The 28,000-nt window shown below is 47.4% G+C and overlaps 1 long non-coding RNA gene across 1 annotated transcript; it reads left to right on the top strand.

Moving 5' to 3' along the window:
* The first annotated feature begins 629 nt into the window (after window positions 1-629).
* On the top strand, window positions 630-24,683 carry LOC143982763 (uncharacterized). The gene is made up of 3 exons (XR_013274505.1): window positions 630-703; window positions 21,130-21,220; window positions 23,854-24,683. It is a non-coding gene; the product is annotated as an uncharacterized LOC143982763 (long non-coding RNA).
* The last annotated feature ends 3,317 nt before the right edge of the window (window positions 24,684-28,000 follow it).

Here is a 28,000-nt window from a genome sequence, read left to right as displayed (position 1 = left end):
GCACAGGTTGGCTTGTATACTTTGAAAATAAAGATTCAGTCTATGTTTTTAGCAACAGAACTTTTGAATATATATATATATATATATATATATATATATATATATATATATATATATATATATATATATATACTTTTGAGACAGTGTAAGTGACTGAATGGAACACCCCCTAATAAAAGCTACGTTCACCTGTATAAAAGAAAACTAATATAAACACATATGTTTACAGGAAAAATTTAATTCATAATTTTTTTTTACAGAGCATGCCTGCAGTGCATTGCATCAACAATCAGCGTTACAGCTTTCCGCCTGTAACTCTATATTGGCTGTCAGGACTTGAATGAATTGCGAGGATTCTCATCAGTGCCATGGTGAGAGTCAGGAGTTTCCTCATTTATAAATTGCTCACTGTCACAATGGGAGATGGGGGGGGGGGGGGGGGTTGCAGGGATCAGTGCTACAGTAACACGTTACACCCAAAATAATTTGAAATGGTATAAGTTGGGTGAATTTGTGGGTGTATTATGGGACTATATAGCCCTCCTCCCCTGCCAGGTCCAACGTCAGCTCGTTCTTCTGGCTTCTGGCGTTCACGCGGTTACAGCCGACGAGGGTAATTTCCGGCGCACCTGCTGATGTCACTTCCACGTTCCTCGTGGGGGTCAAGTGGAATCTTCTCTCGCAGCACGGGGCGGTGCTCCAGGTAGCGTTCGAAAAGGGGGTGGGAGGGGAGACCCTCTGTTCACTCAGGCGGGTTCACGTTTTTTGTAACCATTCACGGCATGATGGCTGGGGGGGGCTGTCCAGCTGGGCTACAGAGGGGATCACAGGGGCATGGTTGCTGTGGATCCAGCACTGAGGGTTGGCTTTCAGCATCATCAGCATACTTGGCTGTCACCTCTGTATGTTGAGCAACTCTAATAATGGGCTTGCTGGACTCATGTATCAGGCTGTCCGTCATACTATTGGTATTCATGTGGGGGTTCAGGTCCTCTGTTCTGGGACGAGCTGGGATACGGTCTGGTCTGCAGGAGTTGGTCTCCGTAGGGGTGATGGGCACTCCATTGGGTTTTGGGCAATTGCAAAGGTTGTCAGGGGATTGTGCATTACCTTGATGATTTCCTGCTCTTGGAGGACCTTGGTTGGACACCTAAGGATTTGCAGTGTCTTACTGAACTGTTTGCAAAGTTAAATGTTCCACTGGGTGCTCACAAGGTGGAAGGTCCCAGCAACATCATAACTTTTTTGGGTATCACGCTTGATTCAAATCGCATGATTGCAAGTCTGCCCAGGGAGAAGTTGGCTAGGATATGTCAGACGATTCATTTATTTGTCCGGTCCCCAGTCTGGTCGATGAGGGATTTAATTTTTTTTTTTACAGATCATGCCTGCAGTGCATTGCATCTATGATCAGCCTTACAGCTTTCTGCCTGTAACACTATGGGCTGTCAGGACTTGTGAATGAACTGCGAGGATTCTCATCATTTCCACGGTGAGAATCAGTAGTTTTCTCATTTACAAATTGCTGTAGTTGAGTGACGTAGTAGGGGAGTCACAACAAGAGATCGGGGGGGCTTGTGCAGGGATCAGTGCTACAGTAACATATTACACCAAAAATAATGGTGTAAAACATGTCGCAGGCTCCAAAAAAATTATAATTATATATATATATATATATATATATATATATATATATATATATATATAGTCATGGCCAAAAATATTATATAGTATGTATGTATGTATATATGTATATATATATATATATTCATGTAGAATAGAATACTTTCATTTTGAAAACAGTACACAACGCAATGTGTTCAGCAACAGATAATAATACAAATCATTAAATGTCTAACAGACAGTGTCAAATGGAATCCAAATTGAATAGTCCCATTCTTAGTTGCTCAGTTATAAATGAAAACCAGTCATTTTGTGAGAACATCTTTAGATGCAGGGCTGTTTTAGAATGTATATGACGAACACTAAACTGGCTCTAAATAACATAACTCTGTCCCTGTCATTTCTGGTTTCACCCCCTAATTCTGACTCTCAGTCACTAACAGACTCTTATCAGTGCTTATGTTGATAGGTGTTCTTGTCAAACAGTTTCAACTGAAAAACAAAGCTGCTTAAATGCATGCATTTGAATACAAAACACATTGGACAAGAAAAGGCAACGTTTGACTTGCTACTTTTGTAAAATCAATAGGAATCTGCTGATCTGCTTTTTCTGCATGTTTCAAACCTGTGGGAATGGCAAAATGGCCAACTGTGTGCTGCTATGAGAAAGTAAAAGGTATCAGTAACAGCTCCCACATGCACTGCATACTGGGACTGTGAGGTAAAGCACAGAGACAGGTGAAGATTTTTTTATTAAAAAGTCTAAAAGGTCTATTGAGGTCTATTAAAACCACTATGAAAAAAAGGTTTCAAGTTTTAGTGCACTTAGCATAAATGTTCTGCAAGGTTTTCGTAAGGAACCTATACCTAATAATACAATTCCGGGTGTGAGAACAAAACAGGACAGGAGATCATGCAAAGCACCATATGGAAGCCAATCAAATATCTGCAGGATCTAAAAATACTGGAAATATTTGAATTTTGATTTGTATATACCTAGTTATGACTTGAACTAAAAATAAACTGTTACTAATGTTCCTATTATAAGCCTCCATGCACAATGGACATTTTTAACTCAGCTGTTGGGCATCTGGTAGGCTTTTATTTTTCTCCAGCTTCTAAAGGCCCCTGCACACATAGGCCTTTACAGGTAGGGTCGTTTAGAGGCAGTGGAAAAACCCACTGCAAGCATGTCCAGGAGCAGCAGTGTTTTGGTAGAAGCGCCTATACATGTATAAAAAAGTGTAAACATGTATAAATGTGTGTTAATGCTTGAGCATTAAAGGGGTTTAAACCCTTGTGTTTTTTCACCTTAATGCATAGGATGCAAAAAAACTTCTAGCAGTGACCAGCCCTGCTTTACTTACCTGAGCCCCGTATTTTCCTCCCGACTCTTGATTGGCTAGATTGATAGCAGCGCAGCCATGTGAGGAGGAGCTGCCAGGGGGACCCCAGAAGTTGAAGATCGGGGCCACTCTGTGCAAAATGACCTGCGGTCAGAGGATGCTGGGACTGTGACATCATAATGGGCGGGGACATCACCCGGCGATGTCCCTATATAAGTCACCGCATGCCGCGTCAAAGTCATTGTGGCCAGAGACAGTGACGAGTCAACAGCTCAAGAAGAGAAGAACAGAAGAACAGAAGGTGGCGACGAAGACAGCGGCGACAGCGGCGATAGAAGACCGGGCCACCACTTGTAAAAGAGCTAGAAGAAGGCACGGAGGCCCGGCAAGAAGAACCGAAGAGGGGGACAAGACTCCTGAAGAGGGGGACAAGACCCCCGAAGTCGGAAGAAGAGGGCGGCGATGAAGAAGAAAGCCGGGCTCCTCCGCTAGTAAAAGAGCTAGCAGAAGATAGCGGAGGAGCTTGGCGAGAAGACCCCCAAAGACGGAAGAAGACCCCCGGAGCTGTGCAATAAAATTTTTAACCCTTATGTGTTGTGTTTTATTACATTTTTTTCACAGGTGAATGGGTAGGGGTACATTGTACCCCATACTCATTCACATAGGGTGGGGGGCCAGGATCCAGAGGCCCCCTTATTAAAGGGGGCTCACGGATTCCGATAAGCCCCCCGCCCGCAGACCCCGACAACCAACGGCCAGGGTTGTCGGGAAGAGGCCCTTGTCCTCATCAACATGGGACAAGGTGCTTTGGGGTGGGAAAACCCCAGGGGCCCCCCTTCCCCAAAGCACCCCCCCATGTTGAGGGCACGCGGCCTGGTATGGCTCAGGAGGGGGGGCGCTCGCTCGGGTTGCGTACTCGGATAAGGGTCTGATATGGACCAGGTGACGGGGCCAGCGACGCTTCCTTCGCTGGTCCCGGCTACCTGGAGCCGCGCTCAAAATGAACGGACTTTCCTCCGTGTGTGCGTGGGCAAGTCTGTTCATTTCAAAAGTAGGGCGGATAGTCCGGAAAAGTCACGTGTGTGGGCAGGTCCGCTCGTTCGGACAGACCGACAGACTTTACGGTGGTTTGTCCGCCAGACTAAGTCCGCCAGATAGTCTGATCGTGTGTACGCAGCATTATTGTCACTTTGGGTGTAGGATTCTGTAACCCTTTGTTTGCTCATTATAGCCCACTAGAATGCCCTCAATGGCTTTGTTCTCAAGCTTGGATCGCTTTTCACTTGAAATATAGGCATATGCACCTGACCTGCATGCTTTGGCCAATCACAGTGCGCTCTGCTAAGAGAGCCATAATTGGCCAAAGGCGGGGTGCCTTTGGTGCACTTTAAGTTTATTACTCTACACAGACACACTCCACGGATAAACTATAATAAACTATAATATACTGCAATATAATGCAACAAACGTACAGTGACACACACAGAACTATATGGCGCTAAACTGGCAGTAACGAACACAAAACGATATGGCATTAAACCGGCAGTAACGCACACAGAACTATATGGCGTTAAACTGGCAGTAACGTATGCAAAACTGTATGGCGTTAAACTGGTGGTAACGCACACAAAACAATATGGCGTTAAACTGTCAGTAATGCACACAGAACTATATGGCCTTAAACTGGCAGTAACGCTCGCAAAACTATATGGCGTTAAACTAGTAGTAACACACACAGAACTATGTGGCGTTAAACTGGCAGTAACACAAGCAAAACGATAAGGCGTTAAACTGGCAGTAACACACACAGAAGTTAATGGCGCTAAACTGGCAGTAACGCAATCAAATAGATGCTGTTCAACCGTCACTACACTGACACTATCTGAACTGTCCCTACTCTAGCTATACACTAATGTAAAGATTACTGACACGGTCTCACTATACTACACTGAAACTATATGAGCCGTCCCTACTCTACTCTAATGAATGCATGAATGACACGGTCTCACTATACTACAGTGGAACTATCTGAGATGTCCATATTCTAGCTGCACACTAGGCAAAGCTGAATGATGGTCCTCCTCACTACACTCACACTATCCCTAGACTGACACTAAACTAATATTCTACACTGACAATTGAAGCAAAATAGCACAGTATAGCACACTAACTAATAGCACTGAAAAGAGCCCTGTTCTATTTCTCACCATGCCAAAATCACACTAAAAATGGCTGCCACTGAAAGAATACTTTTATATTGTGGGGCAAGTCATGATGACAATGTCCAGTTATGACTCTGACAGTGCTCTGTGCCCTGATTGGCTGAAACTTTCACTGCTTCAGCTAATCATGGCTTTCAATGCACTGTTCAATGCCGCAATGCATTGTAGTCAGTTTGAGGTGCCAAACAAATGGTTGAACGACCCAATTGTTCAGCAGTTCATTGAATGTTCGAACAGCAAAAGTTCGGCCCGAATTTATACTCGGCCCGAACCGTTCGCCCATCTCTAGTACACAGTACACAATACAGTGCAGCTGTAGCACAGTTTCTAATACAGTGCAGGCGGTGTACACAGTATCTAATGCAGTGTGTACAGTTTCTACTACACTTCTGATGGTGTACACAGTACAAAATACAGTGCAGCCGTATTAGTTTCTAATACTTTTCTGGTGGTGTACACAGTATCTAATACAGTGTGTAGTCTCTACTACACTTCTGGTGGTGTACACAATACAGTGCAGCCATAGTACAGTTTCTAATACAATCCAGGCTGTGTATACAGTATCCAATACAGTGTGTGCAGTTTTTACTACACTTCTGGTGGTGTACACAGTACACAAGACAGTGCAGCTGTTTTACATTTGCTAATACAGTGCAGGCGGTGTACACAGTATCTAATACAGTTTGTATAGTTTCTACTACACATCCGATGCTGTACACACTACACAATACAGTGCAGCTGTAGTACAGTTTGTACTACTTTTATGGTTGGGTACACAGTATCTAATACAGTGTGTACAGTTTCTACTACACTTCAGGGAAGCCCGGAGCATGGTGACACGCAGGGGAACCATAGTGCAGGGCTGGGCATGACGAGGTGCCCAGTCACGCCCAGGGGAGGAGTTCCGGGAGGAGCTCGGGGGGGGGGGGGGGCGGCCGTATATTAGAGGGGGCGGAGCTGGAGGAAAGCCAGTCGGCAGGACAGCGTGCGAGAAGGTGTTTTTTTACACGCCGCTCCTCGCTGTGGATCCAACAATGGCAGACGCCGCGGGACTATTAGAACAGTTGCGGGCGGCGGCGGAGATGAGGGGACCGGCTTGGCACCAGGCACAGGTCGCGGTGGCGCTGGCTGGGGGTGGCGAGGTCGGGCATAGCCGGCGGGAGGCTGCCGCTCCGGTATTCCCCGGGGGGGGGCCCGCGAGGATGGCAGAGAGCCCGGGCAGGGAGGATTCTACTCCGCCGGCGAAGAGGGGCTTCTATTCGCCCACAGAAGGACAGAGGAGGCCTGCTCGCTGGCTTACTGGTTCGGGGGGAGGGGCCACGGGCCAAGATGGCACCGCTTCCCCACCGCATGGCAGTCAGCTTGTTCAGGATGGTCCCCCAGCAGCTCTGCACGGGGTGAGGGGGAGGATTGGGGGGAAACACAAAGGAAAAGGCTCCGGCGCCGGGAAGGCCCGGGGGGGCGGAGGAATGCGGCGGCACGCATGGGGGGGTTGTGGCCCGGGGGTTCTGCGCAGGTGGGGGGATGAGGGTTTGGGAAAACGGCGGGCACATGGGGCGGAGGGCCCGGGGGTCGCTTTGGGGGGACTACCGCAGGGTTCGGGCTCCCCTGCAGCCCTGCACGGGCGGGGGGGCAGACAGAAGGATGTCGGCGCCTCCGGCCGCAGCTGGTCCTGTGGGCCGGGTCACGAGAGTCGCGGCAGGGACGCAGACGCCTCCGGGCAGTAGCCGACGTGGGTCACGTGTCCAGAGTGGTGCCGTGGACGGCCGTTCTGTGTGGCAACCCAGGAGCGGAGGGACCCCTGCAAGGCATGGTGCACTGCCGGTGAGCCACAGAATCGAGAGAGGTCGCACGGCGTCCAGGTCTCCATCACCTGGGGGGCTGCAGTCAGCAAGCGGTCCGGAGGAGGAGGGACGTTCCGAAGGAGAGCTGTCAGAGGACGGCGAAGTGTCCGGACGGTCGGTTCCTGCTCAGGCAGTCAGCGCAACGGCTGTGGAGACTGCTCCCAGTCAGCCCGGTAAGTCGTGTGACAACTCTGCTTTTACTGATGCATTACAATGTTTGTTGGGGGTAGTGTCGGGGGGTGGGGGCCAGGGAGTCCCCCCTGCTTCGCAGGTGGCTGCCACATGCCAACCGCGGGTTGGGACTGGGACGGGGGCCACGGGATCTGGGGGTCAGTTGCAGGAGTTGCTGGTGGCGTTGAGGACGCTGGTGGGTCACTTTGATGGGAGTACGGGGCAGTCTGTGGGGGAGGTGCCTGGGGGTGGGCCGGTTTTGGGTGTGGGGGGGGCTCCCTCTGGGGAAACGGGGGTTTCGTCCCAACTGGGGGCGGCGGCAGCTCCCCTGGGGGCGCCGGCGGCGGCTGAAGTGGGGGCTGGTTCAAAGGGGGCCGCGGAGCCGTCCGCTAGGTCAGACATCGTGTGGATCGCGGACGCGGCAAAATGTGAGATGTATGTGTGCTTCGAGGGGCCATTGGGAGCAAATTTGAAGCAGGAGGTCAGGGACAAAATTGTCAAGGGGCAATATGTGGAGATCTTTTCACTATTGCCCCTTAAGAAGTTTAACTTGGATCGGGTGAAGCCGGACGATTCCAAGAAAGAAGATGAGGAGAAGAGGCGATATAGATTGATTCCGCGAACGTTTGCCAACTGGTTGCAAGCGTTCGCAATCATGGCCAGTGTCATAGGAGAAAAGAACCCCGAGCATTGCTCGCTGTTGTTTTGTTATATGGACGCTATCGGAGAGGCTTACATGGTTTATGGGGGTACTGCTTGATTGAGGTACGACGAGCAGTTCCACCAGCGTAGGGCCGTCCGACCCACGCTGCGCTGGGACCATAAGGACATTAGCCTCTGGATGAGGCTCATGGCTTCAGCGAGGACGCCTACGCAGTTATTTCCAGGGGGGCCGGGGGTAGCCACTCCTCAGGATCGCCGGCCGGAAAGAAATGGGGAGTGTGCTGGCAATTTAATGAGGGCACGTGCAAATTCGGGGGAACATGTAAGTTTAAGCACGAATGCTTGGGGTGTGGGGGAGCCCACACCTTCACCAGGTGTTTTAAGAAGGGGAGACGTGCCGGAGATCCTGCTCACAAGAGGGACGACACCGGTGATGTGGGAAAGGATGCAGCCTTTCCTAAATAGGTACCCGGACCGGGCTGTGGCGGGGTTGCTGGGGGCGGGCTTCCGTCACGGTTTTAGGATTCCTTGTGGGTTGAAGGTGGTCCCCTTACAGGCCGAGAACTTGCGGTCGGCGTTGCAACATCCTGGGGTGGTGTCGGAAAAATTGGCTAAGGAGGTGGCGTTGGGGCGCGTAGCGGGGCCGTTCACGAGCAAGCCCATTGGGGATTTGGTGGTGTCACCATTGGGGGTGGTCCCGAAAAAAGAACCCAACAAGTTTCGGCTGATACACCATCTGTCCTTCCCAAAAGGGGGGTCGGTGAATGATTTCATTTACCCGGAGGCGTGCGCGGTGTCCTACACGTCGTTTGATGACGCGGTGCATTGGGTACGGCGTTACGGGAAGGGGGCGTTGATGGCAAAGTCGGACGTGGAGGCGGCGTTTCGGTTGCTGCCCGTGCACCCTGAGAGTTTTAGATTGTTGGGATGTTGCTGGCAGGACCGGTTTTATGTCGACAAGTGCCTGCCCATGGGTTGCTCCATTTCCTGCGCGATGTTTGAGGCATTTAGCTCATTCCTGGAGTAGGTGGTAAGGGACGTGTCGGGTGTGGAGTCGCTCATACATTACCTGGACGATTTCTTGTGCGTGGGCCCTCCCTCTTCGAATGTGTGTGCGATTTTGCTTTCTACGTTGCAACACATGGCGGAAAGGTTCGGCGTGCCATTGGCTGCTGATAAAACAGAGGGTCCTAGGACTGAACTGAGCTTCCTTGGCATCGTGATCGATTCCATGGCTATGGAATGCCGGTTGCCTGAGGCTAAGTTGGTGGACTTACGAAGGGACATCAGGGAGATTCACAGTATGAAAAAGGTTTGGTTACGCTCGTTGCAATCGTTGTTGGGCAAGCTTAATTTTGCTTGCCGGATTATTCCCATGGGGAGGGTTTTCTGTAGACGGATGTCTGCGGCGACGGCGGGGGTCGCTTCCCCAACTCACTTCATTCGCCTCACCAAGGAACACAGGGAAGATCTGAAGGTGTGGTATCAGTTCCTGGCAGAGTACAATGGCAGGGCAATGTGGATGTCGGGCCCGGTGAGCAATTTCGATGTGGAATTGGTCACCGATGCAGCGGGGTCTACGGGGTACGGGGCCTTTATCCAGGGACGGTGGAGTGCTGAACCCTGGCCACGCTCCTGGGTCGCAGCAGGCCTCGTGCGGAATCCGGTACTGCTGGAACTGTTTCCGATAGTGCTGGCTCTGGAACTGTGGGGGGAGGCGTGTCGGAACCTTAAGCTGAGACTGAACTGTGACAATATGGGGGTGGTGCAGGTCATCAATAGTATGTCGGCGTCTTCACAACCTGTCGTTCGGCTGATGCGGCAGTTGGTGTTGCGTTGCATGCAATTGAATGTGTTTCTTTACGCTGTGCACATATCGGGGGTGGATAACACACTGGCTGACGCTTTGTCTCGCTTTCAGTGGGACAAGTTCAGGGCCTTGGCTCCGGAGGTGGACGAAGAAGGCAGGGATTGCCCGGGCTTGATGTGGGAGCTGGTATTGGAATCGCCGCAGGATGGATCAGGAGGTTGGTGAGTGGCGTGAAGTGGGGGGCCTATACGAAAGTGTGGAAGGAATGGTCGGATCTGGTGCAGGAGGCGGGAGGGGAGCAGGATGGGTCGGCCGCGCAGTTGTTGGTCTTGTATTTTGTGTCCAGAAATATGGAAGAGGGGCGCTCGGTGTCGTCTATCGAGAAAAAGATGGCGGGTTTGGCGTTTTTGTTTAAATTGAGCGGACAGGAGGATTGGACGAAGTGTTTTTGGGTACGGCAGGCTCTCAAGGGTTACCGGAAGGCGCATCGGCGACAGGATACGCGCAGGCCTATTACTTTTGCTAATTTGCTGACCTTGATGCAACATCTGGGGTCGGAGTGTTCATCCTCTTATGAGGTGTCGCTGTTTTCGGCGGCTTTTTCATTCGCGTTTTTTGGGGCGTTTCGGGTAGGGGAACTGGTTAGCCCATCTAGGGCTGTGGCGGGGGGGTTTTTGGAGGAGGATGTACACCTCGGGGAAGATAGGTTGTCGGTTACGCTGCGGAAATCAAAAACGGATCAACGAGGGAAGGGGGTTCGGGTGTGTTTGTTTGCGTTGCCAGGGTGTGCAGCGTGCCCGGTGGAGGTGGTGGGGTGTTTTCTCAAAAGGAGGGTGGTTGGTGGAGGGCCTTTGTTGGTACACGAGGATGGGTCTTATTTGTCTAGATTTCAATTCATAGCGGTCTTGAGAAAATGTCTTAGTAACATGGGGATGGACGGTTCGGCATATGCCTCGCACTCCTTCCGGATCGGGGCAGCCATGGAGGCTGCCAGGTGCGGGTTGGACGAGGCGACAGGGGGGAGGTTGGGGAGATGGGAATCGAAACGATTCCGCAGTTACGTTAGGCCAGGTTTGGTTTGGGAATGATTTTTCTGTTTAAAAAAAAAAAAAACTGGGGACATGTTCTGTGGTGGGGGGTATTGCCTTGCTGCATTCATCTGGGGTTGTCCATTATTTTGTTTGGTCTTTTCGTTTCAGATGGAGGTTACCCACGCCTTGTCTGGATCGTGGGACATTCTTATGTCTCCTGGGGAGCCAGGAGAGGGGACGCCAGACCTGAGGGGAGGCAGTTGGGGATATCTCGGATGGAGGCTCAGATAAGGTGGCTGGGTAGGCCTGGGATGATGTGTGGGGGGGGGGTTGTCCCGGAGGTTAAAAAGTATGTGAGGTTCGGCGGGCCACCAGATGTGTTGGTGATACACGCAGGGGGTAATGATTTGGGGTTGCGGACAGTCAGGGATCTGATCGCGGACGTAAAGTCGGATCTGGGGTACCTGCGTTCGGCATTTCCGAACACATTATTGGTGTGGTCAGATATGGTGGCTAGGACCGCGTGGCACATGGCCAGGTCAGTAGACAGGCTCAACAAAGCCAGGATTTGGGTTAACAAGGTGGTCAGGAGGTTTATGGTCCGTGAGGGGGGTTTGGTGGTACGTCACTGGGAGCTAGAGAAGAATGTCGGCCTTTACCTAGGGAGGGACGGAGTGCACCTTACTGATGTGGGACTTGATTTGTGGTCCCTGGGTTTGCAGGGGGGGATACAGCAGGCCTTGCGGGTGTGGAGGGGCCCTCTAGGTTGAGGTGTCATCCTATCAGGCTGTGGCGGTGTTTTTGTTTGTTGGTCAGTGACGGGAGCGGTAACGGAGGTGACAAAATGGGGGGTGGGGGGCTCATCGGTAGTATGGCCCCTCCGGTGTATTCATCAAATGGTTGGTGAATACCGGTGGTTGCACTGCGGGAAAAGGGGGTGTCTCCGAGCGGCACAGCTGGAGGCCTATGATGGTTGATAAAGGTCCCGCAGTGTACTGGTGTGATCTATAGGGATATATATATATATCCGCTGAAAGAGGAGATAGCTACACCACTGACCAATAAACGGGGGTTGAAACATGTTGTTTCTCATGGCTGTTATTACTTTGTTTTATAAAGTTATTTTGGAGTTTTATGTTATCTGGTTAATAAAAGGCTGTTATGGCCATTTATACTCCATAAGAACGGTGTGGTCTCTTATTCTAAGAAGGTAAAAGGGGTATGATGGGTCTGTAACAGTTAGAAGGAAGTTATCTGGGTTACACTAGTCATGGTGATGTACACAGTAGAAATACAGTGCAGCTGTAGTACAGTTGCTAATACAGTGCAGGCAGCCTACACAGTATCTAATACAGTGTAGTGTTGTGTTGAAAAACAAAAAATACATCATGTCCGGAAGGCCACCAAGGTGAGGCAGACACTCACAGGCCACCAAAATAGGGCAAGCAGCCTCTATGTCTACAGTCAACAGTGCTGATCGTGGACATGGTGCATCCTCTGCAGGTGGCTGTGGGGCACGCTTGTCCTTTTTTTCTGCTGCTGGCCATGTTATTGAGCCAGAACATGCAGAAGAGTTGGTGGAGTGGATAACAAAGCCATCCTAGTCCTCCTCATCCTCTGTCATCCAGGCTCACAGTAGTTTGCCTTCCAACGGAACTTCCAAAGCAGCCTATTCCACCAGCTCCTTGTCCACAGTCACTCCTTTCATAGCCCCAGCATCATGCACAGGGGAGTCCTCGAATTATTCGACCACAGTGTCGGGCACATGCTGCTCGAGGATGCGCAGTGATTTGAAGGCTCCAATGTTGGTTCCGAGGTTGAGGAAGGGAGTAATGTGAGCCTAGAGAGAGGAGGTGCCAAAGAAGGACAAGAAACTGTGAGTCATGTTCCCCCAGTTGCAGCATAGTGACAAATTTGCTCCAGTGACAAGGAGGCAGGTCACTGACTGTAATTGGGAGCCTGAGAGAAGAAAGGAGGAGACACAACTCCAACGAGGCAGGATGTCCTCTGGGGGCAGCTTAAGGGCAGCCACACTCCACATGTGCAGGACACTGCTGACTCCCACTAACTTTTAAAAACTTCTTGGTATGGGCCTTTTTCGACACGTGTGCAGCAGCGGATCAAGCGTGGCCAGAACAGGAGCCACTTGGTCACCACATGCTTGACCAGACATGACCAGACATATGATGATCTGCCATTCAGTCCATTGTTCTTCATCTGGGATCTCCAACCCTACTATATTTCCAGTCCTCTCAAAAACCTGCACTGAGAGGAATGAATGTATAGCAATAGGTGTCCCAAGTACTTGCAGCCAATATGCTAGCAGTAAACCCCCATCTGAATTTAGCAGGCAAATTTCCCTACCACTGTTGCTGAACTATAAAAAGAAATTTGGTTCCAGCCACCCACATGCTCAGTATCTAAATGCTAGCTTGGCCAAATTGCTAGCAATGCAACTGCTGCCTTTTCAGCTGGTCGACTCTGCCCCCTTTTGTGAATTTGTGGAATGTGCTGTACCTCAGTGGCAGGTTCCAAAATGGCATTTCTTTTCATGGGAGGCCATTCCGACTCTCTACCGGCATGTGAAAGGCAATGTTTTGGCCTCGTTGGACAGGGCCTTCAGCAGTAAGGTTCATATTACCTCAGACTCATAGTCCAGCAGGCATGTGCTAGGATGTTACCTTTCCTTCATGGCACACTGGGTAACTCTGCTGGCAGCTGGGAAGCATGCAGGACAGGGTTCATGGTTGTTGGAGCTTGTTCCACCACTATGCCTCCAAAATGCTAGTGGTGATTCTGCCACAGCTCTCTCCTCCACCCCTCTTCTTCTTCGTCTATGGCCTCTGCAGATTTGTCCTCTGAACCAGCGGTGCTCCATAATCGTTCAAGGGGCTACGCAAGCAGGTAGGCTAAAATATGCTATGCGGTGATTGAGTTGCCTAGGGGACAGAAGCCACACTGGGGCAGAGATTCTGTCAGCTCTGCAAGGGCCGGCTCAGAGGTGGTTGACACCACACCAGCTTAAGCCAGGAATGGTTTTATGTGACAATCCATACCAAGTGACGGGGCTCGCAAGGTGTCAATCTCGCTAATGGAGGTGGCGACATTGACTTCCTTCTCCAGTCCCATCGTACCTGAAGTCACGTTCAAAATGAACAGACTTTAGTGTATGGACAAGTCCGTTCATTTGGAAAGTCCGGTGGACCTCTGCGGAAAAGTCCATTCATGTGTGGGCGTGTGTGGGCAAGTCCGCTCGTTCGGAAAGTCCGGCAGACCTCCACCGGATAGTCTGATCCTGTGTTCAGCCATTAGTGACCCAGACGACTCAGAATCAAATACCTCTGAAAACTTATGCTGCATGGCCTCCCTGATTCTGCAAAGCCTGCGAAAGGACCCTAGGATTTGTGGTATCAAGGAGAGGGATCATTACTAGAGGTAACCCTTCTTGAGCCACGTTACAAGGGTACGATTGCAGAACTCATCTTGCCTTCGCAGAGGGAGCAGAGGATGAAACATCTTCAGGAGGCCCTGAAGAAAGGTTTGTGCAGTGCATTTCCAGACCCTGGGAGGTTACATTTTCCTGGTGCTGAACAACATGTTTCTGAGGCTTCCTTCAGTTAGAAGAAGAGCGGTGGAGAAGGTGGCTGGCTTACCAATGCCTTTAAACATTTTTTTAGTTCTCAGCACAAAGGTCTGATAGGTTCAAGCAACTGCCAGCATTTGCATTTCATGGTGCAGAAATATCTAGGGGCAAGAGCAGACTTGGTGTCAGGATCAGCGGCTAGGGAGGCCAGACACATAGCTACACAAGGGAACTGAGACCAAACAAAGGATATATATATTAAAGTAATATTTATTCATAGTGAAACACAGCAAACCATTAACACAGCAAATACAGCACACAGTAAATGTGAACATAAACAAACCCCAAAAGACAGATAACAAAGGAACCCAACTACTAACTATATACAAAAACCATCTAAAGGACAAGGATGCAGGGAATGCAAGGTTGCAAGGAAGGGGGCTCTCAACAGGGTACTCGAATAGGAGCAATGCAGGAACAAGGCAGAGAGGTACAGACTGGATCAAGCTAGGCACAGCCACCAAGGAAGGGACCAGAATCATGACGCACCGGGGGAAGGGAGGAGAAGCCTTAAGTAGCCCCCAGGCAGCTGAACATTAATTAGCCTGATTACACCAGCCTGCTGTCTCCTGGGTGACACCTGCTGGTGGACACTAGAACTGCAGCAAACAGCCCAGAGCAGGATAGTGCCACCAGCAGGCGAACGTAAACAGATTCCCCCCCTTAAGGAGTGTCCTCTGGACGCTCCATAGGGCCCCACCACCAGGGTCTGCAAGCTGACTGAGCACTCCACTGTCCATGCCTGAAGGCCTGGTTAGAACCCCGCCGCCGGGGTCCCAATACTGACTGGGTTTTCTGCTGGTCAGATCCCCAAGGAGGCGCAACACCAAAGGCGTATTCTCAAAATCAGCCTGTGTCCCAATTCTGGGACACCAAAGGACACCTGACCGCCCAATTCCAGAGTCCCTGGTCCATGCAGGTATCCTAATACCAGGGCATTCCTTCAAGACTGGACCTTCTCTTCCTCTGTTACTAGTGGCCTCTCTGCACGGTACCTGTCCCTCGGGTCTGCCCAGCGCATAGGTTACCCCACTTGGGTCCCCAAATGTGCCAGGGATTGCAGAGATGACTCCTGGGTCAGGACAAAGCTCAAATGGAACACTGTCCTTTCCCATGGGACCTCTACTACCAGAGCTGTAACAGCAGACGTGGCTCTCAAGTTCAAAGTGGAGATCTGGACCTCCTGGCCTTGGTACAACAGGCTCCTCTAGCTGCAAAAAGAACTCAGGATGAGCAAATGTAGGGATCTGGACCCACCCAGACAACCCCTTTAGACCACATGACACTGGATTTTTAGAACCCTCAGACACATCAGTAAGTGGGAGTTTAACCCAGTCAGAGTCCAGCTTAACAGCAAGTAGGGATTTGGCATAGTCCAGAGGTGCGGCAGCCCCAGAATCAGCATAGTCCAGAGGGACGGCAGCCCCGGAATCAGCATAGTCCAGAGGGGCAACAGGCACCAGATCAACAGGCTGGGCAGTGGGCACATCAGACTCGGTAGCAGCCTGGGAACCAGGATAGTCAAGCTGGGCAGTGGCAGCCCGGGAACCTGCCATGACAAGCTTGGCAACAGACAGCAGCATGGAGAAGGAATGTACACCATCGGCAAGCAACAGCATGGAGGAGGCATGGACCCCATCGGCAGGTGGCAACATGGAGGAGGCATGGACCCTATCGGCAGGCAGCAACATGGAGGAAGCATGGACCCCACCATCAGGCGGCAACATGGAGGAGGCATGGACATCAGCAGCAGGCGGTAACATGGAGGAGGACTGGATCACATCAGCAGCATTCATCTGCATGGAGGAGGACTGGATCGCATCAGCAGCAGTCATCTGCATGGAGGAGGACTGGTTTGCATCAGCAGCAGTCATCTGCATGGAGGAGGACTGGATTGCATCAGCAGTCTGCATGGAGGAGGACTGGATCGCATCAGCAGTCTGCATGGAGGAGGACTGGATCGCATCAACAGTCTGCATGGAGGAGGACTGGATCGTATCAGCAGCAGTCATCTGCATGGAGGAGGACTGGATCGGTGAGAACAGGATCAGCAGGCAACATGGATAATGGCACAGGTATAAGAGCAGGAGACGAGTTTTGTTTTGTTTCTTTTTCTTAGGCTTAGATATTGGAGTCTTGCACGTAGTTGCCTTATGCCTCTTTCACACGGGGCGGATCAGTAATGATCCGCCCCGTGATGATCCGCTCGCTCAGCGGGGATCGCTCCGTTGTCCCTGCTGAGCCGGCGGCGGACAGGGTGGTCTCCGCACACTGTGCAGGGACCGCCCTGTCAGCTCTCCGCTTTCCTCTATGGGGATCGGGGATGCACAATGGACATTAATTATTGCAGGAGACCCCAATATTGCTCTAATTCCCCATCTTGACAAGAAGTCTGCAAAAGAAATACCCCCACCTCCTGTGGCGGCTGGTGTTTTTTTGTTTGGGGGGTGGCAAACAACCAATCCTGCTAGCCTGCTGATATGCCTGGACTGGGGTACCAACTTACGAACATCTGGCCTCGGGATGTGACTACCTCCCCATGACCCTTGCCCTACCACAAGCTTTTCTGTTGTCTTTAGACATTGTGAAGGCCTTTAATTTTGTCTTTTAGCTAAAAGGAGCCTCAACCGCAGCCCTTGACATCACCAAAGGGCTACACATAATGTTCAATATATGCAATGCTTGTAAGGCCTGTCAGAAACTGTAGACCTAATAGAGGAAATGAGGGTCAGAGAGTGTGGGCATACTACATTTTGGCTGGGAATTTGCTGCAGAGGACAATACAAAACTGGGAACATATTACAGGAGGCTAGTAGAGATCAATGCTTTCACCCTAATCAATGTCCCCACTACAGACTGCTGAGAATGGAGGACTGCACAATATATATCAAAGGGCCACAGGTTGGGCGCCAGGGCCCTAGACTGTTTAATGGAGCCAGAGTGAATGGACTGTTGCCTGTATCATTTGGAGCCTCTGCATTGTTTGGGAAAGAACCAGTTAAAATCAGCAGCTCCTACAGGGGTAGCACTACATGTAAAAGAAATATCTTGATTAGGGTGGATAGCGGTGGTCAAGATGACATTCCTTCCAAAACTACATTACCTATTCTGAGTGTTTCCAGTCCAAATCTCTCCCCTATAATCTGTATAGTGCAAAATCAATTATTCTCCTTTATCTGGAATAAATTGCAGGTAATTTGACTAAACTGTAAGTGCCACATGCCTATGTAAGAATAGGACACTTTTTTTTGGAAATAGGACTTTTGAGGCACTACATTTACACAAAAATGTTTTCATTAAAATTATACATTCTTTATTAAAATTATTTCATTAAAATTATTACATTCTTTATTCATACAAAAATATACAAAAACTATATCTTAAAAATAATATAATATAGTGATGTGACTACCGTTTTTTATGATTATGTCCAGTTAATTGATTTATGAATATATAATTATTAAGAAATATATTTCCAACTATGTTATTTCAAACAGTAATGACTAGGCAGAATCTGCCTCTGGCTCGCTTTATCTGACTGAAATCTTAAATGGTGCTGTGTATTCAGGGATATGTCACTGAGATGAGTCGTTTACTTGTATGTGACAATTTTAGGCTGAACCCTTGAGGTTTGTAAACAACAGGCTTTCTCAATAGAGGCTAGTTAGGGCCTGTAATGCATTTGATAAAGAGTTGAGAGGCTAGTTGGAGACTGTAATGCATTTGATAAAGAGTTGAGTGCTTCACCTGCCACAGCATCTGGAAACATCATACATAAAGTCTACTGGTGCTCGTCAGCCTCCACAAAACAAGAGGTTTGGGTGTAACTCTGTTCCGGTGATGACTCTGGCCCACATGGTCTAACTTCTCAGACAGAGTTGATACCTTTTAAACTTGAGCCTTAGACCTAGGACCTAAAACCAGGCAAACAGTCAGTTCCTTGCAACCACCCATTCTGCAGCAGAGGAAAAGCTAAGGAACCTCCTCTACCTCTGTTTGGTCAAAGTTGAATCAAACCCACCAATGATAAGCTCAATGGTCAGCAGAAAAAGCAGACAGGATTCTTTGTATTCACCCCTGACACATGACGCTAGAGCCTCCTCAACAGAGTATCTATCAGGTGATGTCATACGGAATATCCTTGGGTGCAATGCTTTGCAAGACAAAACTGCAAAATTAAAGTAATGCAAAAAACAGTCATGTTGTTAGGGGACACCTCCCTACATTATAATGCAATATTTCATAGTGACCTGACAAAATGTAACATTATACATTTTTAGTCCTAAATCTGACCATAATATAATTCACATTGATGTTGATTTACTAAAACTAGAGTGCTAAATCTAGTGCAGTTCAGCTGTCAGTTTTTTTTTTTTTTGTCAAAGCTAAAAGTTATGCCCCGTACACACGAGTGGATTTTCCGTTGGAAAAAACTTGGATGCTTTTTCTGCCGAAATTCCACTCAAGCTTGGCTTGCATACACACGGTCACACAAACGTTCGCTGAACTTTCGACCGTCAAGAACAAGGTGATGTACAACACTACGACAAGCCAAGAAAATGAAGTTCAATGCTTCTGAGCATGCGTCAAATTGTTCCCAAGCATGCGTAGGAATTTTGCACGTCGGAATTTGTGCAGACGATCGGAATTTCTGATTGGAACTTTTTCCGACTGAAAAATTTAGAACCTGCTCTCAATCTTTTTCCAATCGTGCGTACAGGCATTAGAAGCTGATTGACTACAATGCACAGCTATACCAGATTTTGCACTCTCCGGTTTTTGTAAATCAGCCCCATTGCCTTGCTGTGATGTGGAAGACCTGGCCTTACTACTTTCAGGGTCATTAACAAGGGACAGGTATGCAGATCAGAAAAGCCAGTGTGAATTTAGAACTCCTGATCTCATTATTTGGTAAAAATGATTTACCACTGCATCTGTCTGATGGTAAGGAAGCTAGAATTTTAATTTATGACTATTCACTCATGGCTTAATTTCATGACAAGTTTACTTTAAAGCCCAACTGAACTTTTACCCAGTTAAATACATTCTAGATGCCTAAAACAAATGGTGTATTTTTTTTTGATTTTTTTAGTTTTTTGTAGAAAGCAACCCCATCCTGAGTCAAAAGCTTCTCCCTTGCCAGTGTGCTGCATAGAAGGGTCATTGCCCTGTGTGAATGCAGTGGTCTCTCTGCAAAGATACCCCTGCTTAGTTAGAGCTAGAGATCTTCAAGCAGCAGGGATCAAGAGCTTTACTCACTAAAGAGCTACAGGTCTGTGTGCATGTCAGACCTCTACAGAAAGCTTAAAGAGTGGATTCGACTTCATGTCACATGGGCGAGCACATTCCCATGTCCTATACCTTCGGCAATATTGACTGTCTTTCCCCCTGGTCACCCCCTTAGTTATTAGGTCTTTAGGATCTCTTCGGGTAGCTCGGATTGCCCAATCATTTTGCCCTCACGTGGATGGGACTGGTTGCCCGCACGATGGCTGAGCTCTTCCACATTGGGTGCCATCTTGCCCATGCGCAGTTGATGGCGCACATGATTTCATAGCCATGGAGCTTGTGGAGGTATAAAAATGCTCCTTCATGTGTTCTCTATCCAATGGAAGCAGATGGACACATTCAGAAGAATCTTAAAAGCATATATTCAAGGTATAACAGTTTGCAGGTGTTTATATAATTAGCCCTTAAACTAATACCTTTTTTCTTATTTATATAAGAGAAATCACAGGGTCAGATGCATATCTAGCCTTATAACTATCCTCCTCCATCAAGACCTAGTGGGTGATTGTGACCTTTTTCTTTGAAGACCTATTGGGTGATTGTGACCCTTTTCTTTGAACCCATGTATACACTAGGTATATTTTACAAATATATCAATAGTAAAAAGGTCAGATCTGAGCATGTAGGCCCTTTACAAAATAATCTAGAGTGGGTGACTGGTGACAAAGAGAAGGCAAATTTATTAAATAATTTCTTCAGCTCTGTGTATACAAAGGAGCATCCTGGAGCTCATGTCCATAATGGGGGTGGTAGTGACACAGCCCCTAATGAACCACAATGGCTCAAAAGGGATGTGGTCCAGAAATATTTAGACAGAATAAAGGTGGATAAAGCACCTGGACCAGTTGGCATCTACCCACAGATCCTAAAATAATTGAGCTCTGTAATTTCAAAGCCATTGTATCTCATTTTTAGGGACTCATTAATGGCGGTAATAGTATAACTGGATTGGCATAGGGACAATGTGGTGCCTATATTTAAAAGGGGGACAAAGTCTTTAGCAAGTAACTATAGACCTGTTAGTTTAACTTTTATAGTCAGGAAGATACTGGAGAGTAATAAAAGACCACATAGACGAGTTCTTGCTGGAAAAAAATATTTTAAGCAACAGACAGCATGGATTCATGAAAGTTGTTCAAGTTGTCAAACAAACCCAATTTCTTTTTATGAGGAGGTAAGTAAAACCTTGGACAGAGGGGTGGCGGTGGACGTGGTATACTTGGATTTTGCAAAAGCGTTTGACATAGTTCCCCACACACGGCTCATGTGTAAGGTAAAGTCTACAGGCTTGGAAATATCAGTTTGTAAATGGATAGAAAACTGGCTAAAATACAGAATTCAGAAAGCAGTGGTTAATGATTCTTACTCTGTATGGTCTAAGGTTATCAGTGGTGTACCCCAAAGTTCAGTGCTGGCATCCTTACTTTTTAATATCTTTATAAATTATATTGGGTCTGGGATTAAAAGTAACATTTCTGTCTTTGCAGATGACACTAAGCTATGCAGTGGAATAGCGTCCTTACAGGATGTCTCCAATCTCCAAGCCAACGGCACTGTCTAATTGGGTGACTGTGGCAGGTAAGGTTTAATGTTGATAAAAGTTATGCACTTGGGGGCTAAGAATATGCATGCATCATACATACTAGAGGGAGTACAACTGTGGGAATCAATGGTGGAGAAGGATTCGGAGGTTTTGGTAGATCATAAGCTCAACAATAGCATGCAATGCCAATCTGTGGTTTCCAAAGCGAGCAAAGTCCTTTCTTGTATTAAGAGAAGTATGGACTCCAGAGTGAGAGATATCATTTTGCCCCGTACAAATCATTCGTAAGACCTCATCTGGAATGCAGTTCAGTTTTGGGCACCAGTTCTCAAAAAGGTTATCGGGGAACTGGATACATTTTTTCGAATGTACAAAAATGAATATGGATGTCGGTTATATCTAGCAGAATGTCATAAGTTGGTCCTAAGGAAGCTACGAAATCAGCAAAATGCATCAACCAGTGGATGAGAATACACACACACTTCTATCTTAAATTTCTGAGTATAATCCATGAAAAGATGTGTCTGTATATTGGTCCCAACTAGGATTTCTGTATCATATGATAATTCATTTTTGTAGGTGTAGGGTTGGCTGGCCGAGGAAGTACATGACAGGGACCGCACAGGACTGAAATTTTATGGGATAGATCAAATGAATGATCACTGGAGAGGAAGTAATAGAAAAATCTTTGTCTCACAGAATGAGACAAGGTGGAGATATAGGTTTGGGTCCCTGGTGCCGGGGGGCCTTAACCTGGACATTGACTCAACTGCTTTATATCAAACTTCTGAATATAATTATGTTTTGCCCTATATCAAACTTCCAAGCATAAAAATATAAAAATATTTATTTTATTTTTTTCTAAAACATCAGTGCCCGGTATTATAGTACAGTGGTCATCAACCCTGTCCTCAGGGCCCACTAACAGGCCAGATTTTATGTATTACTTTGGGGAGATGCAGACTAGAATACTGCAATCACTGAGCAGCAAATGATATCACCTGTGATGTATTTCAGTTATCTTGCAAACCTGGCTTGTTAGTGGGCCCCGAGGACAGGGTTGATGACCACTGTTATAGTATACCCGAAACAAGACAGACAGAGCGAAATCTTTTGTTTCTAATTATAATTTTTCTTATAAGAAAAGAGTAAATATTCAAGAGTACACAGTGACCACATTGGAGGGGTGGGAACCATGTATGGTCATTTAAGGTCATATATTGAAATAGACTGTTTTTTATCTAGTTGAAAAGTAAGTTTAAGTCAACAGCATACAAAATTAAAACTAAAGTAATAAACACTAATATAAGCTTCCCTCAGAATATATGAAAACATACTGAGTAATGGAGAGTGCACTACTCCATTCCAATACTACTGTAATACCCTTTCCAGTATTTATTTTGTTTAAAATTGTATATGTATATATGGTATGTCTACTGGATAATATCTAATTTGTAACTAAGAGCGGGATTGTTCCGAATTTGACCACCAGGGGCGTTTTTGGGTGGGAGTAACCAGGGATGTATAGTGATCAGCCTAGGTAGATATAAACGATGATTGTAACAACACATCCCTTACAAGGGGAGCAACCTAGCAACCATAGGAAGCTAATATTGAGGATGTACAGGGGAAACCTGTGCTGTTCCCAATTCTAAACCCACCCCAGTAAGTGCGGACCCTCCAGACTGCTCGCAATAACTAAATGTGAGGTGTACCAAGATGGCACTGCCTCAGACAATGTCCTATGACGAAACGAGTAAGGTGGAGCTTGGTATGCACTCATGTCACTTCCAGTTTGCAAAGTTACAGTCTGTGGAATGCACACCAGTCCAGAGCTTATTGTCCGCAACCAGATTATGTCAGCTGTTACACTTGACTGTGTCAAGTCTTATCCATAAATCTTTTTAACGGCTTGCCGACCAGCCGCCATCATTATACTCCCGTGAGCCATCGTAGCTATACGTCGGCTACTTTAAGCGGGATAGCAGGCATGTGTGCACCACTGGAGGCATGCATGCCCGCTGCTCTGTGGGGGTGCCGATGCTCATGGCCGATGGTTGCGATGACCACCGGCCACGAGCGATCGTGGGCACGAGAGACAGAACAGGGACGTGTGTGTGTAAAAACACAATTCCCTGTTCCGTTCTGTGAGGAGAGACAGAATGTGAGTTCCTAATAACTAGGAATCCCGATCTTTCATTTCCTCTAGGTCAGTCCCCTCCCCCCACAGTTAGAAGCACACACAGGGAACATAATTAACCCCTTGATTGCCCCCTAGTGTTAACCCCTTTCCTGCCAGTGACATTTTTATCGCTGTATAAATGCTAATGGTCCTAAAAATGTGTCAAAAGTGTCCGATGTGTCCTCCATAATGTCGCAGTCCCGATTAAAAATCTCAGATCACCGCCATTACTAGTAAAAAAAAATAATAAAAATAAAAATGCTATAAATCTATCCCCTATTTTGTAAACTCTTTAAATTTTGAGCAAACCAATCAATATACGCTTATTACGATTTTTATTACCAAAAATATGTCGAATATATATTGGCCTAAACTAAGAAAAAAAAATAGCTTTTTTTTAAAAAAGAAAAGGCGATATTTATTATAGCAGAAAGTACAAAATATTGTGTTTTTTTTTCAAAATTGTTGCTCTTTTTTTGTCTATAGCGCAAAAAATAAAAACCCCAGAGATGATCAAATACCACCAAAAGAAAGCTCTATTTGAGTGAAAAAAAGGACGTCAATTTTGTTTGGATGCAGTGCAGCATGACCACGCAATTGTCAGTTGAAGCGGCGCAGTGCTGAATTCGCAAAAAATGGCCTGGTCATTGAGCACCCAAATCTTCCGGGGCTGAAGTGGTTAAACTATTTTTAATAAAACAGACCACTCAGATCTTCACTATGAGTCTTTTTCATCCACGAGGATACCCTATAGGGAGCCGCAGAGGTGTTCACTGCAATGCATTCACTCGAGGTGGAGAGCCCCTGTTGAGGTGTTCAGATACCCCAGTGTCTATTGAGCCAAGGAGGAGGTGACCATCCCGTGAACTGCCTAGATATTTACTACATGCTTTCTACCCCTGCAGGGGTGCAGGGTTCTGGTGAGTGGGGAACTGAAGGGGAGAACGGAAGTCACTTGTTCTATGGTACACTTGTGGCCAAATATAGGCACAAATCACTTTGGTTAAAGCACATAAGTCACTGAAAATGTTGACACTACATGCAATACCTTTGATTGGACCTTAAAATAGAAATATAATTCCAAATGTACCAGATTTCGCTTTTTTAAGGATTTTTTTCACTAGACTTTCAACATTATTTCCATTTTTTTTTTTTTTTTAAGTTTATCATTTATTACTTCTTATGATTGTATATCTCTCACATATAAGGAATTATTAGGCACACATGTTAAGGGTCATCATGTGAGATATTTCCAATTTAATCAGAAAGCACATGTAAACCAGATAAGAAAAATATCACAATCTTGTGTTTGCACATTTATTTTCAAAGCACAAAGTAATTACAGGGATAAAATATCACCTAACAACAGAGCACAAACCGATAAATAATTTTTTTTTTGGTAAAGAGAACACGGAAAACACTCTTTACCCCCACTCTCCACCTGGGATAAGCGCCTCTATTAGTGGTTCACTTTTCAGGTAACGGAAGTGAGAACTTGAGGTGGTCCTAACTGGAACCCCCTTATAAAAGATTTTTGTAGGTGTAGGGTTGGTGGTGACGGGCAGCACCACCAACCCTACACCTACAAAAATCTTTTATAAGGGGGTTCCAGTTAGGACCACCTCAAGGGAGGCAGCAGTCCAGCCCACACCTATGTGCGGAATATAACAAAATATACTTATGATAATTCATGTTTATTGATTTCAGAGTTACATACTTACACATCTGTGTTATGTTTAAATGATTGTGAATAACATTTGATATTTTTTACACAACCTGTATTGTGTCTTATGTGGGTGCTAGTAAGGTCCACTGTCAGCAAGACTTGCTAATCATAGAAAGTTTAAAGATACCCTGGCAGGCCATCAGACACTTCCAGGAATTTCGGAGGACTGTGACCCTACTTGTGTGCTGTGGTGCCCTTCATCCACCTTCTGTATCACTACAGAACAGAACAGTGAAATTGCATTACTGCCAACTTTCTGAAATAGGAATGAGGGACACCTTTTAGCAAAAGTATGTAGGCATAGGAAACATCCCCCTTAACCACTTAACGACCGCCGCATGCCATTGTACGTCATCACAATGGCATGTACAGGCACAAGCACGTACATGTACGTGCTTGCCTTCCAGCGGGTGGGGGGTCCGATCGGACCCCCTCCCACTGGATGCGGTGGTCCGTTTCGCTTCAGGAGCGATCCGGGATGAGGGGATGGCCGTTGGTTTCTGGCCATCCCCTCTCGATCGCTCCTGGCGAATGAGAAGCTTCCTCCCACTGTGTATTGTATAAACAGGCAGGGAGGAAGTGATGTCATTCTCCTCGGGGCGGTCTTTTTGACCGGACTACGAGGAGAATTTCGGAGGACTGTGACCCTACTTGTGTGCTGTGGTGCCCTTCATCCACCTTCTGTATCACTACAGAACAGAACAGTGAAATTGCATTACTGCCAACTTTCTGAAATAGGAATGAGGGACACCTTTTAGCAAACGTATGTAGGCATAGGAAACATCCCCCTTAACCACTTAACGACCGCCGCATGCCATTGTACGTCATCACAATGGCATGTACAGGCACAAGCACGTACATGTACGTGCTTGCCTTCCAGCGGGTGGGGGGTCCGATCGGACCCCCTCCCACTGGATGCGGTGGTCCGTTTCGCTTCAGGAGCGATCCGGGATGAGGGGATGGCCGTTGGTTTCTGGCCATCCCCTCTCGATCGCTCCTGGCGAATGAGAAGCTTCCTCCCACTGTGTATTGTATAAACAGGCAGGGAGGAAGTGATGTCATTCTCCTCGGGGCGGTCTTTTTGACCGGACTACGAGGAGAAGACTAAAAGTAAGTGCACCAAACACTACACTGACACTAACTAACACACAGGCACACAACCCCCCCCCCCATCACCCCCCAGATCGCCCCCCGATCCCGTCCCCCGCCCCCCTCCCCCCCAGTCACAGTGTCACTGATTGCAGTGATCATTTATTTACTGATCACTGCATTCAGTGTCAGTTGTAAAAGTAAAAACTGTCAGGGCAGTTAGTGTTAGGTCCAGGGTAGCCCCCTACCACCCCCCAATAAAGGTTTAACCCCCTGATTGCCCCTAGAGTTAACCCTTTCACCCCCTTTTGCCAGTGTCACTAAGCGATCATTTTTCTGATCGCTGCATTAGTGTCACTAGTGTCGCTAGGTAGCTAGTTATTTTTTTAGGTTCACCGCCAGGTTTTTATAGCGCTAGGTACCCCGATATACTACCCAATAATGGTTTTAACCCCCTGATTGCCCCTAATTAACCCTTTCACCCCCTTTTGCCAGTGTCACTAAGCGATCATTTTTCTGATCGCTGCATTAGTGTCGCTAGGTAGCTAGTTATTTTTTTAGGTTCACCACCAGGTTTTTATAGCGCTAGGTACCCCGATATACTACCCAATAATGGTTTTAACCCCCTGATTGCCCCTAGTTAACCCTTTCACCCCCTTTTGCCAGTGTCACTAAGCAATCGTTTTTCTGATCGCTGCATTAGTGTCACTGGTGCCGCTAAGTAGCTAGTTATTTTTTTAGGTTCACTTCCAGGTTTTTATAGTGCTAGGTACCCCGATATACTACCCAATAATGGTTTTAACCCCCTGATTGCCCCTAGTTAACCCTTTCACCCCCTTTTGCCAGTGTCACTAAGCGATCATTTTTCTGATCGCTGCATTAGTGTCGCTAGTGTCGCTAGGTAGCTAGTTATTTTTTTAGGTTCACTGCCAGGTTTTTATAGCGCTAGGTACCCCGATATACTACCCAATAATGGTTTTAACCCACTGATTGCCCCTAGTTAACCCTTTCACCCCCTTTTGCCAGTGTCACTAAGCGATCATTTTTCTGATCGCTGCATTAGTGTCACTGGTGTCGCTAGGTAGCTAGTTATTTTTTTAGGTTCACCGCCAGGTTTTTATAGCGCTAGGTACCCCCATATACTACCCAATAAGGGTTTTAACCCCCTGATTGCCCCTAGTTAACCCTTTCACCAGCAATCACCGTATAAGTGTCACTGGTGACGCTGGTTAGCCAGTTAGTTATTTAGGTTCCCCGTCAGGTTTTTATATAGCGTTAGGGACCCCCATATACTACCTAATAAAAATTTGAACCCCCTGATTGCCCCTAGTTAACCCTTTCCCCAGTGATCACCGTATAAGTGTTTCAGGTGACTCTGGTTAGTTAGTTTGCTTTTTATAGCATCAGGGCACCCACCATTTATTACCCAATAAAGGTTTAACCCCCGATCACCCGGCGGGTGATATCAATTAGGTTTTAGGGTCGGGGTCTGCGTCGCCCCAGGCAGCGCTGGGTTAGTGCCAGTACCGCTAACACCCACGCGCAAAGCATACACCTCCCGTAGTGGTATAGAATCTGAACAGATCAATATCTGATCTGATCAGATCTATACTAGCCTCCCCAGCAGTTTAGGGTTCCAAAAAAACGCATTGTTAGCGGGATCAGCCCAGATACCTACTAGCACCTGCGTTTTGCCCCTCCGCCCAGCCCACCCAAGTGCAGTATCGATCGATCACTGTCACTTACAAAACACTAAACACATAACTACAGCGATCACAGAGTCAGGCCTGATCCCTGCGATCGCTAACAGTTTTTTTT

Source organism: Lithobates pipiens, unplaced genomic scaffold, assembly GCF_037356315.1.
Source record: "Lithobates pipiens isolate NorthernLeopardFrog02 unplaced genomic scaffold, aLitPip1_a1.2 Scaffold_16, whole genome shotgun sequence".
Lineage (NCBI taxonomy): Eukaryota > Metazoa > Chordata > Amphibia > Anura > Ranidae > Lithobates > Lithobates pipiens.
The sequence above is the reverse complement of the archived record's forward strand: the minus strand, read 5'-3'. Positions and strand labels throughout refer to the sequence as shown.